Source organism: Hyaena hyaena, unplaced genomic scaffold (assembly GCF_003009895.1).
Source record: "Hyaena hyaena isolate Hyena2069 unplaced genomic scaffold, ASM300989v1 scaffold_961, whole genome shotgun sequence".
Taxonomy (NCBI): domain Eukaryota; kingdom Metazoa; phylum Chordata; class Mammalia; order Carnivora; family Hyaenidae; genus Hyaena; species Hyaena hyaena.
This window is the reverse complement of record NW_024081586.1, coordinates 77,782-97,975: the sequence shown is the minus strand read 5'-3', so window position 1 is coordinate 97,975 and position 20,194 is coordinate 77,782. Positions and strand designations below refer to the sequence as shown.

The following is a 20,194-nucleotide window of genomic DNA, read 5'->3' as shown; positions in this document are numbered from 1 at the left end:
TCTTCAATTATTATGGTTTATGTAAGGCCAATTAGAGTAAAGACATGACTATTAAAATGAGGAGAGAGAAGGCAGAAGTAAGGGAGGAATGTAAAAGGAAAGGCCAGGGACAGCACTGCCAAGGGTCAGACTGTCTTCTCAGAGCAGACAAAGAAACTTATGCAAAATTTATGATGGACTTAGATGTAGGACAGTGCATGCTTTGAAACTCCAATCTATTTAAATGATGATAAATGTCACAGCTGTCCTCCTTTATAGAGTGATTTGGCCAATAGAAGAGAAAGATTTCAAACTGTCTTTTCCAAAGAGGGGATAAAAATCACTTAAAATTGGTCGTTCAGACTGTCTCATAAGTCTCTTGAGCTGCAGAAAGTTATATCCCTTTAAAAAAGAACCTACAAATGAATGATCATATAAGAATAAAATAATGTTCCATCTAGCCCTCAGTTTGGTTATAACCAAGGAGATTATTCCCTCAGGATGTCAACCACAAAAGTTAAGAAGAAAACTCTCTAATATTTTTTCAATAGCCCATCATTGAATTGGTCTTTGTTAATTTTGTAAAATGGTTTAGAACACAGTATCCATAGCTTATTCTGTTTCCTAAGGTACTGAAATTCACAGCTCACATGTATAAAGAAATATTTTGCTTCAAACTTCAAACTCTTGAGAGTCAAGGTTCGTACTTGGGATCTGGTGGGTAGCTAGACATTTACCTTATCTCTAAATTTCAATATTGTATTTTTGCCCATTTGAGCTTCCTCCTTTAGGTGAATTGCTGTTGGTGCTTATTAAATTAATTAAGCAAAGAGACCATGAGACTGAGATGGCTTTAATGTCTTGGTAGCCTGGTAAGCAAACCAGAATAGTAAGCCTGACATTTCTGAATGTTTAAGAAGTTGAAACTAAGGATAACCAGTCAGAAACAGCAAACTGGGCATTCTCAGATAAGGCAACCACTTCCACTGTAGCCAATCAAATTCTTTCTTTCTTTTTTTTTTTTTTTACTTTCACACCTTTTTCTATAAAAGTCTTTCCTCTAGCTTCTGAAGGTAGAGTGCTCCTAACCACTAATGGTATGATACTACCCAATTCAAATCAAGGTTTGCTTTAAAAAACTCTTACAATTTTTATATTCCTCAATTTATCTTATTAGAGTGCTAAGGGAAACGTGGAGTGTGTCTAATAGAGACCTCAGAAAGGGTTTATTTCTGTTCAGCTGTGACTATATATGTATTGCTCCCAAGCATATGATCAGAAGATTCGGTTCTTCAGATAACATACATTCATTCTAACTGGTGGGAACAGACATACTGGTTATGTGGAAAAAAGCAATGAGCAAAATAGTATGTGTTGTAATACTAGCATTTGTATAAAATTGTATATGTGCATATATATGTATAAATATACCAAATATCTCTGGAAACATATTCAAGAAACTGATAAGAGCTGTTGCCATGAGGGAGGACAACTGGTGTGGTGGGGGATGAGGCAGGGGTAAGGGGAGATTTACTCTTCACTATAAGTACTTTGGTAACCTTTCAAGGCTGTGCCATGTAGATATATTGCTTATTAAAATGACAATTAACCAATTAAGCAATGAGAACCTAACAAAATGGTGGGATTGACCTTTCTGGGACCTTGGTGTTTCTACAGTTGGCTAATATAGAATTTGATTATTGAAGCTTTTGAAGTATTAATGCTTCTTCCCTGCTCTTTGGTGAAGTGGGTGACCTGTCATGTACTTAGTTGCTATTGTGTTTGGCTTTCATATCTGAGGGCCATTGCGAAATGGGTGCAAGTTGAAATCTTTGTAGTAATACCCAAAGTCTGTAGATCAAGAATTTTCTGGGGGCACCTGAGTGGCTCAGTTGGTTGGGTGGCCGACTTCAGCTCAGGGCATGATCTCGCAGTTCGTAGGTTTGAGCCCCACGTCGGGCTCTGTGCTGACAGCTAGCTCAGAGCCTGGAGCCTATTTCTGATTCTGTGTCTCCCTCTCTGTATGACCCTCCCCTGCTCATGCTGTCTCTATCTCTCTCTCAAAAATAAATAAAACATTAAAAAAAAAGAATTTTCTGTCAAACTATAGAAGTTCCCATACTACAAGATTCCTGTTTAGCATCTAGACATAATTTGTGGCATAGGGTTGATGCCTGATACACAGTGGCAGAGAATTTAATTTTTCCTCAGTCAGCGGGATTTGGGATAATACCAAGAAAAGGCAGGATAAGGAAGCTTAGAGATATCAAATAAGAGTCCAGATCTGAGGGGAAAAGAAAAAATAAACACAGTTGTAGGATTGTACTTTTCACATCCATTTCGGTTACAAGTAGGAGACTTTAATAGAAAGATATCGAGGGCATCCCCCCAGTCTGAGAGAGATAGTGGTGCAGCAGGGGGGGCCTGAAGCACAACTACATGTTTGATCAGAATGTCCCCCAACCCTTATTTCTTTTCTCAAATTCTCAGTGTATGTTGGCTTTATTCTCTCAGGCCCACTTCATGCACATGGTAGGGCACATGGCTGGTGACAGAGCTCTCATTTTTACATTTGCCTCACCAGAGAAAGCACCTACTCTTGTTCCCTGAGTTCTGGTTTGAAAGATCCCAGGGAAGAACTCAAATTGGCCAGTCTTGGGTCATTCTTTTTTTTTTTTTTTTATGTTTTATTTATTTCTAGGAGAGAGAGAGAGAGAGACAGCGTGAGCAGGGGAGGGTCAGAGAGAGAGGGAGTCACAGACTGAAACAGGCTCCAGGCTCCGAGCTGGCAGTCAGCACAGAGCCCGACGCAGGGCTCGAACCCACGAACCGCGAGATCATGACCTAAGCGAAAGTTGGACGCTTAACCGACTAGGCCACCCAGGCGCCCCAGTCTTGGGTCATTCTTGAGTTGATCAACTATGGTTATGGATAGAAGTTTACTCTCATTAGTAACTTCTACTGGAATCTGGGATTTGCTATGAGGATAAGACCTCAAAGTAACTAAATGTTCTTTCTATAAGAAGGGATCTAAACAACAGATAAACAGTATAAAGTGGGAGCAAATAGTAAGCAGCTAGGGTGATATACTTTTAAGACTATCTCTTTATAGTTCCTTGGACTACCTCTAGTAGTTAAGAAATCTTTAAATAAAAACATTTTTGAGAAAGGTAACTCATTGTGAAATTCACTTCAAGTTTAAATGACTGATATACTTTTTCTTGGCTGAGATGAGAACCTTTTGTTTGGAGAGTGGGGAAGAACTCGGATAGAGAAGTCAGACTTAGAGCTCCTGAAGGGAATAAGGGATAGGAATTCTATTCTAGTGTAACTCCTTTTTTAGATTCTGCCTTTCCTTCCTTCACGCCAATTTTTTTCTTTCACGCTGTTAGTGCTACTGAGGTATCAGTACCACCAATAGGGCCCTAGAGAATGTACATCTCTCCCACTCACATTGTACTGTTTAGAATTCTAGAACATCCTGTAAAGTCACCATGAAAGGTGGCCTCTAAAGTTGTACAATGTGGCAGTCTATGTGGATTATCAAGTGTGCATAGCTTAGTGCATTCTTACCATGTATAATATATACATATATGGAGATTAATAATAAAAATGATTATATCAAATGACATATAATCTATTTCCCATACTTCAGTTGTCACACTAAGGCTGTGGACCAAATCCAGCCTGCTGCCTGTTTTCATAAATAAAGTTTTATTAGAACATAGCTACATCCATTTACTTACATATTGCCTATGGCTGCTTTCATGCTACCATGGCAGAATTGAATAGTTATGTAGTAGAGACGATATGATCCACAGTGCCTAAAATATTTACTATTTGGCCCTGTACAGGAAAAGTTTGGCAATATCTAGACTAGAAGCCACATTAGAAATTGCAATTTTCTATTGATTTGGTAAACACAACTCTCCACATTGTTAGTCACTTTATTACAAACAACATTCTCTGCAGGTAAATGAAGGATAGTCGTGGTTCAATTGGGATCATGAAGAGTTAGAGCTAGAAAGGGTGATTAGAGCTCATGGAGCCCAATTCTTGTGTTTATAAGTAGGGGAAATAAGGCCCAAAGAAACTAAATAACTTGCTCAAAGTCACATATCAACTTAAATTGAAGGCTTGACCACTGTTCTTCCATTACAGCATTTGAAATAGCTTTACATTCCCTTCAGTCTGTACTCCTTCCTTTTTAAAAACTCCCTTGCCTACATTTTCAAGTTTTTAACCTGGATGAGTCCTTCAGTCAGTAAGATTGGTGTGTTCACCTTGATTTTAAGCACTTCATTATTTTTTCTGTACCACAGTATCCACAACACATTCATATTAATTATTCTCAACTTACCTACTCTTTCTGTCTTTTTTCTTAATAATTCCATATGCACTTCCCTATGAATATGGGAATTATGAATGGCACTTTCAGATTGGCTTCTGGGTATTCCCTCTAATTCTTCATTATTGGTCCATTCCCTACCAGATGTTCTCACACTCCTCATTTATCATGGAAAGTCACCTTGGATGATGTTGACATCAGGAAACTTAAGGTTTTTGAGGTATAGAGTTCAGAACATAGTGATCAAGAAACATCACCTAGTGATTATGTCCCTTCTATACCATCAGCTTTCATGAAAGCATTTACTATATCCTCCCTTATCTTGCCCTAAAAACACTCAGCCCAAAAATATAGGCTTAGTTTGTCTCAGGTACTCAACCATATATGACGTCAGAGACTCCGTATAATTTGGAGGTGAAAGAACTGTATTGTTGTGGTAGGGCAGTGTATCCTATCCCAAGAAAGGACTCGACGGTAAGGGTGAGATATCTGTCAGCTGCAGAGAAAAGGTTTTCAGGGAGCTAGTTAAGTAATAGCATAAAACAATAAAAAATAGTTGATTGGAAGTCAGGAGACTAGTTGTTAAGTCCTGGTTTTATAATTAATTTCCTCTGTGACTTTAATTGTCCTGATTAGCCTCTGTGGATCTCAGTTTCCTCCTTTGTAAAATCAAAAGGTAGAGTAAAAATAAATCCAATATACCTTCTAGTTAGTGACTGTTTTTTCTGAGCCGCATATTAGGACATAGACTCTGATAAGTACACTTACTTATTGGGGACAATGAGATGGGAGATTTGAACTATGGATTATCCTAGAAGATCTGGAACATATAGCTGCTATACTCCCAGCTATAAAATTCTTTGAGATTTAAGACCTCTTCTTGCTTTCACATATTTAAGAAATTTCTAAAATTTATGGATTTTTTTTAAAGATCATAATCACAAATTCTATTAATTTTTATGCCTCGTAGTTTCTCAACCTTTACATTGTCACTGTATTCCTCATACTCCAAAGCAATTCCTTTATGCTCTATTCACTTGCTCAAAAATATTTAAAGAGTTCCTCTTATGTGCTGATCTAGGGTTCTGGATACAGTTGTCCAAGTTGTGGCCTGCACCAAGTGTCCAGACAGTAGGAGTAGGGGGACTCAAATAAGGCACCATATGAGCTAGTGGTTTCCCTATGTTAGGCACTGGACATACAGGGCTACAAGATAAATGCAATTCTTGCCTTCTTAAAAATGATAGTTGAGTGGGAAAGATATATATTAAAAACTAATTATAGAAGATGTATGTGCATTCAGAGAGGGATGAACAGATTACTAAAGGAACACAGATGAAAGAAAGAGTAATTCGTTCATACAGGGCAATGGGGAGTGGAGAGAGGGAAGAAATCTCAAGGGAAGTTGCTGTTGGCACCTTCTTGGCATATCACTTCATTCTAAGGACAGGGAGGACTGCTACAGATTTTTCATGTTCAAGGATATTTGTTGGATCAGGTTTTCTAGAGGATGAAGTCTTAGTATGTCAAGTATAAAACATGAACCTCTGGTGGGGTAAATAGCCCTATATCTATTTTCCCATCAAGCTGTGAGGGAGGGTAAGTCAGAGTTTATGCCATTACAGCCTAAGAAAAGAGAACTCCCACCCTTTCATTTCTCTCAGGCTCTTAGAAAGGCAGCTAGAAACAAGTGAAGTCCCACCGAAAGAGTCAGTTATGCTGTCCAAGTAAAATAATTGAGTTCAAAGCAGTCTTGTTTAGGGTTGCCAACTCAGAGCTTTCCTTTCGGGCTTTAGGCCAAAGCCAAGTTATAAACTGTTTCTTTGCTTAGCCTTAACTTGCTTGGTGGTTCTCCTAAGAACCTCTCCAGGTTACAGACGGCTTAGTTAAAGATGGAACTTTAATATTATGAAATTGTCCTCAATCTCTATTACTGATAGTTATATTTAAGCTGGGTTTTAAATGAGTAGGAGTTTGTGTGTCAAATAAGTTGTGGAAGGTGTTACATATGAAGGGAACGATGCATACAATGACTTGAACTAGTAAATGATATATGTTTGGGAAACTGGAGCAAAGGATGGACTGGATTGCTAAGTTGGGAATATAAAGGGTCATCAAGCTCAACTCAAATGTATAGATTTTATCCTGTGGGCAACGTACAGAGCTAATGGAAGTTAGCAAGTGCTACAATGACATAATTAGATCTCTTTTGTAGTGTGAAGGGCAGACTAGAATAGAGAACAGATGGTAGTCTAGAAATTGGTTTGAGGTAATGAGAGTCTTGAACATGGCAGCCAAATGGGAGTGGGACAGAGGACCTGATTCAAGAGACAGGACCCTTTCAATGTGACCATGAGAAAGAAAGGGCATCGTGAATGCTAGGATGCTGTGAAGTGGTATTGAGAATATGGGGAAGGGGCGTGGAGTGAATTTGGTGGGTGAAGGTGGGGGGTGGGAATTATAGATAGTATAAGGATTTAGAAATATTTCTATGGGAGGTTGATTTGAATATCTGAGGTGGAACAGGGTGAGATTTGATGAGCAATTGTTATTTCATGTGAAAACAAAGATCAGTTCTGCTCTGCCATCAGCCCAACTGTCCCATCTTCTCCTCTAATGAAAACTGCATAAGGATGTGTTTTTAGAATTATTGCCAGGTGGCTGGGTCAGGGACTAGCACTGTAGAGGACATACTATAATCAGATCAACAGAGCTTTGTTACTAGAGACTATTCGTTAGGATGCGCAAATAGTTTACTCATCTAGAAACTTGGTGACAGAACTTGACTTGAAGCAGGGAAAGAAGTGTTAGACTAACAAATTTTAAAAATGTATGATAATAGGGGCGCCTGGGTGGCTTAGTCGGTTAAGCGTCCGACTTTCGCTTAGGTCATGATCTCACGGTTCGTGGGTTCGAGCCCCGCGTCGGGCTCTGTGCTGACTNCGTGGGTTCGAGCCCCGCGTCGGGCTCTGTGCTGACTGCCAGCTCAGAGCCTGGGGCCTGTTTCAGTCTGTGACTCCCTCTCTCTCTGACCCTCCCCTGTTCACGCTGTCTCTCTCTCTCTCTCTCTCCTAGAAATAAATAAAAAACATTTAAAAAAAATGTATGATAATAGCTGCCATTTATTGTTCCAGGCATTTTTTGCACATTAATTTTAATCCTTGTGATAACACAGTGAAGTAAATATAATTTCCTTGTTTTGTAGAGAAGGAAACTGAGACTCAGTTATTAAGTAACTTGCCCAAGGAATATTACTAGTAAGTGTCAGAGTAATTACAAAACCAAGTCCCCCTGGTCGCTTGCCTTCTCCATCATTAGATGCCTCCCCTTTAGCCTACTTAAGAGTGAAGACCATAAGCAGCATCATTTGCATTTAAATAATACATTTGCTAAGCACAACTGATTCTTACCTATTTGTTAATGAATTGCTGGATTCTATAAAACATTTGTGCCTTGTAGGGTCTTTTTCTTCTTTATTCTCTCCTATTTAGTTTTCTCTTTTATAGCCTCTGGAACACATTGCGATGGTTTTATTTCTGGTGGAATCTGTTTATCCATGGTGGATATGTGCCAACTTTTCCTGCTTTCTTCAAGCTCTATACTTCTTGCTTTTTCAGCCATTGATATTTTATCAATAACATCCTACTTTCTAGGGCCATACTTCATCTCACTGGCAATAGTAAGTGCTCAATAAATATTTGCTGAATGCAGGTATGGATTTTCAGCTTCTGGTCTTAAATAATTTTGCCCCCAAAATGTGTTCAAGTGGTCTGACTCTCATCCTCTCTGCTTTCTTCTCCCAATTACTTCTATATCCACCAATATCTGAAACTTGATATGAAAAGACCCGAATTTATTAGCTTTTGTCCTAAAAACTTCTCCTCCTGTCTTCCCTCTCATAGTTACTGGCATCATCTTCATTCTTGCCAATTTGTTTCATTTCTGATTTTTCCTTCTCTTGTACCTCAAGAGATTGTGTCATAGGTATATCATTTGAATCAAATCCCTCAATCCACTACCATCATACTTATTAGATGAGTTCTTTTTCCAAGTGTTCATTTATTTATTTTGAGAGAGTGCATGTGCACATGCAAGTACATGTATTGGGGGAGGGGCATAAAGAGAGATCCCAAGCAGGTTCTGAACTCTCAGCACAGAGCCTGATGCAGGGCTTGAACTCATGAACTGTGAGATCATGACCTGAACCGAAATCAAGAGTTGGATGTTTAACCATTTGAGCCACCCAGGCATCCCTTAGATGAATTCTTATTATCACTTGCTAAGTTATTTTAATAGCCTCCTAATTGGTCTCTAATATTCCTCCTTTTTGATAAACTTGACATGAATCTGGTTCTGTCTTCTTCTGCTCAAAAATTTTATAGGTTCAATCTTCACACATGGCATTCAGTGTCCTCTACAATATGGTATTTGCCTTCCTAGTGTCACTTCCACTGTCTCCCTTCACCATCTCTCCAAAAGCCACACTGGGCCACTCCTTTTCCCCCACCATGTCCCAGCCACTTTCTGCCTCTGAACTTTGCTTGTGCATTACTATCTCCATAGCATGGGAAGTCATGTGCAGGCACATATGACTCTACTTCCCCTGTTTGAGTCAAAGGAAAGACTGCCAATCAGTCAGAGTGCAGTACCTCAGCAGGCCTAGACCCAGACTCAGACTCCTCAACAGAGGGTTCCCACAATCTTTCACAGTGAACCAAAGTTGACATGAAGACAAACCCCATTTTCCATGTGACGCTGCCTTTGCTTACTTTCAAAGGCCAGTAGTTTTCCCAGACCCAGATCCAATGTCATCTTTGCTGTGACACAGCCCCTACCTTCCTACTTACATTAATCACTTTCTCCTAGGAACTGCTTATTGCCCTAAACCATAAGGGTTTTGTTGTTTTTTTGCTTTGCGTAGTCATCATTTAACTATAAATTGATCCTTCATAGACTCTAAGGGCCCTGAGGGCGAAGATCATGTGGATTCATTTTTGAGCTTTCCACAGCTCTGACCTCAGTGTAGGGATTAGTATTTGTCAAATGAATCAGCTTCTCACATATTCTGCCTTCATTATGGTCATATACAAGCCTGCTGTATCTTCTGTACTGTATTTTAAACTTCTTGAGGGCAGGGGCAAACCTCTGAAATACCACAGCCCTGGGAACTCAGTAAATTGTTATTGGTAGTTCTGTGAACAGCTTTCAGAATTCTTTGTTAACAATCATATTGTATCCACTTAATATCCTTCAACTGGGAGATTTTTGTAAAATATTCTGTTAAGGGCTTATTATTTCTCATTGCCCTTCTCTCCAAATTATGGCAAACTATCAAGGATTTACTAAATTTCAAAACCTTGAAAGTAGCAGCTCTGCAGAAAATCTGGAGCAAGAGAAGCAGTGGCATGGTAGAGTTTGGAGAGCCGGCCAAAGTGTGACTCTTTCTCGGAGGGAAGGGACAATAAAAGACAGGAAAGAGGGAAGGAAGGACAAGGGAGAAGGACACATCATGGCAGGAGGGGTAGATTAGGTGAGTGTGAGTGGGGAGTCAGGAAAGATAGAAGGAGCCGGGAAGGCAGACAAGAAGAAAAGAGAGCTAGGATTGTGTAACATATGCCTCCATTAAAAACAAATTAGGCTGCTGAAAACAGGAACATGTCTGAAGTTTTAAGAAACTGATTTCGTTCAAGTATAAGGAGGCTGAAAAGGGGGTAAAAGAAATTTTATTATTTTAAACTACAATAGAATGTGAGCTGGAGAAGGGGCAGATTTTTAGAGACAAATGAGAATAAAAGGTCATAAAAAGGGAGGAGAAAGAGAGCATACAGGGGGCGGGTGCACAGGGATTGAATGAATATATTGAGAAATGGTAGGAGGGAAGCAAGGAAAGGTAACTGCTAGCAAGGAGAGACAAATTAACATGTTTGTTTGAATACAGGGGCTTCTTTGTGAAGATGAGAGCTCACATCTGCCTTTGATCAGCCACATGGCAGCCCAGGATCAGATCAGAAAGCAAATGAGATGATAAAGTAGATGAAACCACAGTAAGTTTAATATCCAGGAGGGAGAAGGGAGGGAGAGAACAAGGGAAGGGGGGAGGCTGCCCCACAGGAACAAAAAGCCCAGCTGGGTTTCTGTGCCAAAGGGGGCGGGTGAGGAAGGCACTGGACCCGGTGTCCTCCACAGCGGCCTTCAGAAGTGCAGCAGAGCTGTGACACTAGAGAGGACAGGGCCTTGGGGAGACTTCTGGGCTCCCATTTCCTGCAGGCAGACCTGGCTTTGCTGACACAGCCCACGAGCTGATGGGAGAGAATTTGCTTAGCTCCAGGGACTTTCTGAATTGGCTTTTCTTTACCCTGAGACAGGCCAGAACAAAAGATGAAATCGTTATTTCAAAGGGAAATTTTTTCTCTTCATACTGCACCCCTCCCCAACTTCAGAGCACTTTTATTGCTGAATTGCCAGAAAGGTTGCTCGATATGTCAACTTGACCATATTCTACTCATGAGTTTCTTTGTGAATTTCTAGATTGTTTGGTATATAATCATAAAGTAACTTTTTGAAATACTTCTTCACTATCCTTATGGCACTGGAGAGTGGCAAAAAGACCCATAAACTCGAAGATAATGATGAGTTATAAAAGTCCCTGACAGTTTTGGAACACCTGATATGGGCCATGAATTTACATTATCTTATTTAGCTCTGAAGTAGCATCTTTATTATTCTGATTTTAGAGATGAGGAAACTGAAGCTCTGAGATGTTAAATAACCTGCTTAAGGGTGTAGGGCTGGGAAGTGATAGAGGCAGGATCAGAACCTAGATTTCCCTACCATCTGGGGCTCTGATATGATTCTATAAGCAGATTATTATATAATTACTGGAAGAAGGGCATTTCCGAGGTAGGTGGCAGTGTTAAGTCACTGAAATCAGAGAGGAGCCCTAGCCCAAATCATTCCTCTTTCCAAAGGGGATGCTTGTCCTGTGGACATTCCCATTCTGTTCAATTGTCTGCATTGCCTGGAGGCCGGGCTCGCCATTCCACCCACTTTTAAAGTCGCCCAGACCAGACGAAGGAAGTCAGGAGAGCTCAGCATGAGAACCGCAGGCTGAGAAGTGGGGGAAGGAAGCCTCACCTGGAATCGCAGATGCCGTCCCTGTCCTCTGTGATTATATAATAGAATGGGGTATTTAGAGTGCACATGAATAAAAGATATAGAAGCAAAAAGGAGCCATGATGTAAAGACACTCAAATGAATATCAAAGATAACTCCTCAGTCTTTTACATTTCAAAAATGTTAGTTATGGAGAGGGGGAACCCTGGGGAGGGTGTCTTCCCACACTTTGACCTTTCTGGGGGAGAAGGTGTGTGAGCACCTGTGCATGTATGTGCAGCTGCCCCTTGAGGGGCGGAGAAGAGGAGAATCTAAACACAGCAGTGTAACAGAACAAAAATAAGACACATGAGGACAAAGAAATGTTCCTCAGTGCCAGTGGTCTCTGAGTACGAGCCACAGGTTGCTCATCTGAAGGTAAGCTCTGCACCTGACTTTGGTTTTAAAATCTGAAAGTGACAGAGAGGCCAGGGGCGGGAGCTGGGCATAGGTGAGGAAGCGCTGTAGCAGTCCATGCCCGGAGGCTCCAAGGACAGCTCTGAGTATCCATCTGTGGGATGTTAGTGAGTCCAGCAGTTCCAGTTGAGAGAGTCTGTTATCAGAGGAAAAGTAGAAAACTGACGATAAACAAGCCTACCGGTAACCATGGAGCTTTACCATGACAGAAAAGGACTCTGGCCTGCTTCACCTGGTGTTACTATACTACTCAAGGACCAGAAATAAAAAAGGAGCAGACCCAGGCAGAGCAGTATAGATCCCTCTGTTACACAGAATGTACACTTGAGGACTGTGAGAGGTAGACAAAATAAAATGCATTATGGAAGCGGGAAGGGAGTTGATTGCTGACAGTTCTCTGAGGGTGAATTTGGAAAGGGCTTTTAAGGTAATAGGTAAAAGAGAAATCTAAAGAAGCTGTGGTTAATAGAAGAAAAGACCAGGTTGCATGTAAGGGACAGCACTGCTCCAACTAGGGGCCATGACAAATGAAATTATCAAGGAAAGGGGCTCTAGTCCACCATTCTTGGAAGTGTAGGAGGTCCAAAAACATAGCAGTGAAGTTCCAAACAGAGTCATGAAGCAGGAAGGGAGCCCTGGTATTTGGAGGAAAATCAGGACATGCAGAGTGAGGGGAGAGGGAGGGTTTTGGGGTCCAAATGGCTATACAGCCTCAGTAAGTGACTAGGCTTGAAAATCCTTTGGTAGAATGAATTTACATATAGGGATTTCTGTTTCTCCCATTGCTTGAATGTGTGTGTGTGTGTGTGTGTGTGTGAGAGAGAGAGAGAGAGAGAGAGAGAGAAAGAGACAGAGAGAGAGAGACAGAGAGAGAGAGAAAGAGAGAAAGAGAGACAGAGGACTCCGTTCCTGAAGAAAAAATAAAATCTTAAGATATTATAAAATCCAACTTAATACATCAGGCCTTTAAATTTGCATCAGGAGGGGCACTTGAGTGACTCAGTCAGTTAAGTGTCTGACTCTTGATTTTGGCTCAGGTCATGATCTCATGGTTCTTGAGTTCAGGCCTGTATGGGGCTCTGTGCTGACAGTCTGGAGCCTGCTTGGGATTCTCTCTCTCTCCCCCTCTCTCTAATCCTCCCCCCCTCGTGTTCTCTTTCTCTTTCTCTCTCTCTCAAAATAAGTAAATAAACCTAAAAAACTTGCATCACTAAAGAAAAATATCTTTTAAGATAAAAATGACAAATGTAAGGCAATATATTCTTCAGATGTTAGTGAAGATATTTCTAACTTCTAGGATGATCCAGTGATTAAAAGTATGAATTACAAAATTAGAAAGATTGTAACCAAACTCTGATTTACCTTCTAATTAGCTGATGTTTAGCAAGTTCCTTAGCTACCATATATCTGCATGCCTCATCTGTAACACTGGGATAATAACTACTTACCTCCCTGTGTTACTGTGATGATAATATAAAAAAAAACAATTCGTTCAGAAAAGTCTACTAGTGGGGTACCTGGGTGACTCAGTTATTAAGCATCTGTCTCTTGATTTTGGCCAGGTTGTGATCCCAGGGTCCTGAGATTTGGCTCTGCACTGTCTCCCTCTCTCTGTCCCTTCCCCTCATTCCCCAACCCCTGCTCATGCTTACATGTGTTTTCTCTCTCTTTCTCTAAATTAAAAATTAATTAATTAATTAAGTACATTAAAAGGTCTACTGTCATCACTTTGGCCCACAGTAAGAGCTCTAAAAGTAATAATAGAAAGTGCTTGTATCATTATTATTCTAGCCTGGTACTGGCTTAGCATGCAGATCTCTTTCTTTTCGTTGACTCCAGATTTTGGAAATTTTATGGGACTATGTGGAGGAACATGCTATCAACTTTTTCATATAATAATGCCTAAAAATTTGTTTCTAAGCTTAACAATTACTCAAACAGAAACTTTTCTCAAAATAGGTTACTAACACATATACTTGAACACATGCACATTTTATAATTCAAAGATCAACCATAGGGAAGTGTATAACAATTTCATATCTGAACTTACTAGAAATTAAGTATTTAAAAAAACATTTAAGTTTATTTATTTATTTTATGAGACAGAGAAAGCACCCGCCCATGTGCACGTGAGCTTGGGAAGGGGCAGAAAGAGAGGGAGAGAGAGAATCTGAAGCAGGCTCCACTCTGTCAGTGGGGAGCCCGACACAGGGCTCAATCTCATGAACAGTGAGATCATGACCTGAGCCAAAACTGAGTCAGATGCTTTACTGACTGAGTCACCCAGGTGTCCCTGAAATCAAGTATTAGTGAGGACCAAACCCTCTACTCCATCTTTCTAAGCCAAATTTCATATTTTTGAAGCTGTATGGCTGAAGTTACCTTATACACTTGTCAGAATAACCTTCAGAATGACACTTGTCATGGACCTTAAACTGAATGTTCTTCTTTTAATAACTGGACTCAAAGTTAGCTGCTGGCATCTTTTCCACTTTGCATTATGGATAAACACGCCAGCCAATCGATTGATCCTTTACCTTCTCTTATTTTTGATCCTTCTGTCATTATTTAACTCTGGCCAGAATTCCTCCCCAGTTCTAAATCTTTGCTCTCAGCAGCAAATTGCCCTTTCAAGTAGTTGGTCAATTGTATTGTTTGTGATTGCTTTGGGACTTTTAGGGATAAAGATTTTTAATCCGAGTAGCATCACATGTTTGTTCTTTCAGAGAGATTTATTTTTTGCTAAAGTTTGTGGGTTTCCTGCTGATGTCAGGTTGAGTGTTCATACATATTCAGCATTTTGTCTCTATTCAAGTTGGTAGCAAGAGTTCTTCTCGGACTTTCCATTTTGATGTCTGTTCTTTCCATTACCATGGTCACTGTGATCAGGATCACCAACATCAGCACATTGTCCAGTGTGTTTCATGGTCAGTGGTCATTCATGCAGAACCAGGCTTGTGCTCAATACCATGGGGGAGACCCGGACACATAGGCACTGGTCCCTGCCTTAGAAGACTTTATAAAATTACGGAATAGTGCAAGATAGTGCAAGAATTTTGATGCTGAGTAGGCAAGGCCCATGTATGTGGGTAAACTTTTCTTGGGTTCTAGGCTTACCATTAGTGTGACTGACACCAGACGGATAGTAGTGTCAGTAGGGTCAGCTGGATGACTGAGGCAAGATCACGTGGTTATGCTTTTCTCCTTCTGGCTGAGAAATGTGAAGTTAGTCCTTTCGTTTTGTGTGTAATGTATTTCTGAGAATATGTTTGAAGGTCTGATAAGCTGAAGTTGAACAAGAAACTTGGATGTTTCATGGCTAATGTTAATCCTCAGAGTTACAAAATATTATAAAATTTGTAATTTGACCTTGTCTTCCAGGTATAATTTTCATGGAAATGTTTCGTGTTTTATACATTAAAAAGAAAAAAAAAAGTCTCTCATTGGCTTCACTCCCAAGTGATCAATTTAATTTAAGAGCAACCAGTTGAAACTGAGATAGACTGCTTCCAGCATATATCATCCTATATTTGTCTCTTTTTTATATTATTAATTTTATGAGAGTGAAGAGCCTTGTCACCAACATGTGCATTTTTATATTTTCCACCCATTTTAAGAAATTGCATGTCAATTTTTAAAACCCCTTTTCCAGTAATATCTTATCAGGGAGCATGATATGTTAGACAAACACAAAGTGAAGGCACTGTGATGGGTGGGTGCTGAAGGGGTCTGGATATCAGCCACTAGGATGCCTTCTCCTCCGTGTACCTCATCATTCTCTGAGGTGGCTCTCAATGAGTCCTTCAGCCTGTGCGGAATGAAGTGCAATGATTAGAATATATTTGCAGTTCAGGATTGCTGGTGGAAAGCATCATTTCCATGTTGCTACCTTGAAATGCCTCAACTAATTAAGGAAAACTCAACTTTAATATATAGAAGTGAATTAAACACGTCAACATAAATAGGAATACATTTGGCCAAGATAATTTTATTTTTCTTCCATTAAAAACCATCATTAAATAGAAGTGTAAATGTCAGTGACCTCCATTTGCATATTACCTTTGGCTAAAGTAGGATGTGTCAGAGAATAACAGAAATGCCACTCTTAGGCACAGCTGGTTGTCTTTTCTCCCCTCTCAATTGCCTTTTATTTCTGTTTTCATTCTGTTCTTGAGTATATTCTTAAAACCCACCTTGGAACTTACACGCTCCTCTTTGTCTTGGTTATTCAGGGACTTTGCTTGTACTGAATCAAGTTTATGTTAAAACCAGCAGTCTAAAAACTTGCTGCTTGTAACTGCTGCAACAGTGCAGGCTCACCTGCCTCCTGGAATTTCTCTTCCTGTTCATCACGGAGAAGAAAGGTTTAGCAAACACTCATTTCTCTCACCTACATGGCAGGCTCCTATGTGGCTCTGCTCCTTTTTCAGCCCAATTAGAAAAAGAAACACCAGAAGAAAAACAGTTCAAGAGTTGTGAAGAATTTCTTCACTGACATGTTTTTTTTTTTTCCCTCAATGGATATTTCTTTTTTTGGTTTTTGGTGTTCTTTTTTTTTTTTTTTTTATCAAGATGAAATTATGTAACATAAGCTTAGCCATTTGAAAGTGAACAATTCAGTGGCATTTAATAAATTCACAGTGTTGTGTAACTTCTACCTTTATCCAGTTCTGAAGAATTTGTATCACCCCAAAGGAAGCCCTGTGTCTGGTTAGCTGTTGCTCACCCAATCCTCTTCCCTCTAGCCCCTGGCAGTTACCAATCTGCTTTCTGTTTCTAATTTCCCTTTCTGAATAGTTCATCTAAATGAAATCACACAATACGTGGTCTTTTGTGTTTGAATTTTTTTCACTTAGCATGTTTCTTTTTTTTAAGTTTATTTTTATTTATTTATTTTTTTAGGGAGATAGAAGGTAGAGTAGAAGCAGAGAGAACGAGAGAGAGAGGAGAGAGAGAAAGAGAGAGAGAGAGAGAGAGAAAGAGAGAATTCCAAGCAGGCTCCATGCTATCAGCACAGAGCCTGATGTGGGGTTCGATGTCACAAATTGCGAGATCATGACCTTGGCTGGAATCAGGAGTCAGATGCTTAACCAAATGAGCCACCCAGGCTCCCTTCACTTAGCATGTTTCTGAAGTTCATCCATGAAGTAGCATTTACTTCATTTTTATGGCTGAATAGTATTCTGTTGTGTGTATAATTTAGAATTTGCTTATCCATTCACCAACTGATGGACATTAGTGCTGCTGTGAAGCTGGTATACATGTATTTGCTTGAGTATCAGTTTTCAATTTTTTGAGTATGTACTTAAGAGTATAATTGTTAGGTCATATGGCAATTTTATGTTAACTTTTTGGGAACTGCTGAACTGTTTTCCACAGTGGTTGAAGTATTTTATACTCATATCAACAATGTATGAGGGTTCCAATTTCTCCATGTTCTTGCCAACATTTGTTATTTTCTTCCTTTTTTTTTTTTTAAATTGTAGCCATCAAGTGAGTGCAGGGTAGTATTCTTTTTCATATACTGCTCATTTTCTTTTGTCTTTCCCCCAAATATTCTATTTTGTTTTCAAACACAATTTTATTTGTTTCTTCAAAACATGTGCCAAGTAAATGTTATGTTTGTGCCTGTGAATGATCCACCTGCGAAGTAGAGTTAGTTAGGAAAGGGTTAGGCATAGGAGTCCAGCTAAACACGAGCGGTTCCAGTGGTACTGCAATTCTAAGCAGGCAAGGAATCAAAGCTACCGACATAATTGAGGGTATGATAGACAGAATCCTGAAATGTCCAGTAAGATTCTCTCTTACTGTTGTTTGTGCCTTGTATTATCCCCTCCCCTTGAGTGTGGATCTCTGAGTGTGATAGGATAGTCACTCTTGTGTTTACACTACCATATATAAATATCTATCTGTATCTATATCTTTATCCTATCTCTATCATCTCTATATAAGAGATGTATTTCTACTAGAGATTCTTCTGTTGGATGTAAGGAAGTAAGCTGCCAGGTTGTGAGAGAGTTAAATGGCTGGGACCAGAAGGTGGACCCTCGAAGCTGAGAGCAACACCTGTCAGGATCCTAGCAAGAAAATGGGAGCCACAGTCCTATACCCCAAGAAACTGAGTTCTGATAACAACCTGTATCTGCTGGGAAGAGAACCCAGAGTTTCAGATGAGAGCCCAGCCTGGCTGACACTTGGATTTCAACCTTGTGAGACCCAGAGCAGAGAACTCATTTGAGCCTACCTGAACTTCTTAACTATAGAACTACAATTAATAAATGGGCATGGTTTGGGGCTGTTAAGTTTGTGATAATTTACATAGCAATAGAAAATATAGGATATTTAATAGTTACTTAGGATAGCATGGGCACTGCCCATTCATAACAGATTCTAGCCATAAACAATGGTGATGCACTGTGACTAGCTGGCTGTTTTCCCTGGATTGCAGGCACAAGCTTTAGTGACAGGATGGAGGGCTCTGGCTGCACTATCAATTCACACACTTTATTCACTTTGTTTCTTAATGAATCTGGCCTGGTTGTGAACCTCGTTGCATGGGGTTGGTTTGTCCTATTCTTGCAGAGTGAGGTAGGGTCTTCAGGTGCTTTGTAAATAAATCTAGTCTACATTTTATATATTATATTGTAATATATACATTGTATTATGTAATATGTGTATTATAATACAGTGTAATATATGTATTATACAGTATGTATGTATTAATCTATGTAATATGTGTGTATATATATATTCACATATACACATAAAAAGTCACCCAGAACTAGTGACTGAAATATAGGTAGCTTTCATCTCTGGCTGTCAGAACCCAAGAAAGCACGGGAACAGCTTTATATTCACCAAACTTTGCAAAGTCTCCAAACAGAATGGTGAAATTAGACTTACGTCTTGTGTTTTTAAACCATGTCTTGGTTTTAGGATAATGCAGCTGAAATGTAGCCAAACTGCCAAAAAGCAACAGAACATGGGGAAAAACAGCAACAAAAAGTGTTTATAGATGTGGCTAACTTCACCATTTACTCCTTAGGTTATGCTGTCCTCCAAAATGAGGGTTTTTTTAAATTTTGTTTTAAGTTTATTTATTTTGAGAGAGACTGAGACAGCGTGACTGGGGGAGGAACAGAGAGAGAGAGGAAGGAAGAGGAAGACGGGGAGAGAGAGAGAGTGACAGAGAGAATCCCAAGCAAGCATGCAGAGTCTGACCCAGGACTTGAACCCATAAACCCATGATATCATGACCTGAGTCGAAATTAAGAGTTGGATGCTTAATTTACCAAGCCACCCAGGCGCCCCCCTCCCCCAAACTGGTTCTTAATTTGCCTTTTCCATCCACTTCTTTCACTTTTATTACTATGATGTATATAGATGGTTTCCATACAAAATATTTTCATCTTTCTCATGCTTAACATGGGAAGCCCTGTTCATATTTTACATATGTTCTGACATAGTGTTCATCAATTCTAATAGATCTTTGATGACAAAGAAAAATTTCCTCAGGCAAAAATTAGAAATTAAAAAAAGTAAGTTATCTGTATTCTTCAGATTTCTCTAAAAGAACATTAAATGATGAAAAAAGTAAAAAGAAGAGAAGGAAGGAAAGAAAAGAAGGAAGGAAAGGAAGGAAGGAAAGGAAGGAAGGAAAGGGGGAAGGAAGGAGGGGAGGAAGGAAAGAAGAAAGGAAGGAATAGATGAAGGAAGGATCTGCCACGTTCTGAGGGGGGAAAAGTGTGGTTTATAAATTTTATAGCCATTAGAGTTGCTGTTTAGGTATCAGAGGAAGTAAGTAGACGTCCCTAAACATGTAAGAACTAAGGGACTATATAATTTTTTAAAGTACTTGATAAAATACAGCCAATTGAAATATACATTTTTTTAAAGCTTTTCTTTAAAAATTTATTTCTGAGAGAGAGAGAGAGACAGTGTGACCAGGGAAGGGTCGGAGAGAGAGGGAGACACAGAATCTGAAACAGGCTCCAGGCTCTGAGCTGTCAGCACAGAGCCCCATAAGGGGCTCAAACTCACAGACCGCGAGATCATGACCTGAGCCGATGTCGGATGCTTAAGCAACTGAGCCACCCAGGTGCCCCTGAAATATAAATTTTTAAAAAGCTCAGAATGTAAATGTTGTGGTAAAGATATTGGTGTAAATACTGAGTTCGCAAAAATACAGAACTAAGAGGAAGATGGTAATACATTTCAGAACAGAAGGCAAATGATATATAACTTGATATTATTAAAATAACATAATAAAAATCTGGAGATGGGGCAGAACAGGTGGGT

General features: G+C 39.7%; 1 long non-coding RNA gene across 1 annotated transcript in view; it reads left to right on the top strand.

The window, feature by feature from the left end:
* Nucleotides 1-20,194, top strand: part of LOC120223120 — a 59,357-nt gene that overhangs the window by 20,662 nt on the left and 18,501 nt on the right. Inside the window, exon 2 of the long non-coding RNA XR_005526206.1 lies at nucleotides 10,266-10,371. This is a non-coding gene — a long non-coding RNA (uncharacterized LOC120223120). The remainder of the gene's footprint in view (nucleotides 1-10,265; nucleotides 10,372-20,194) is intronic.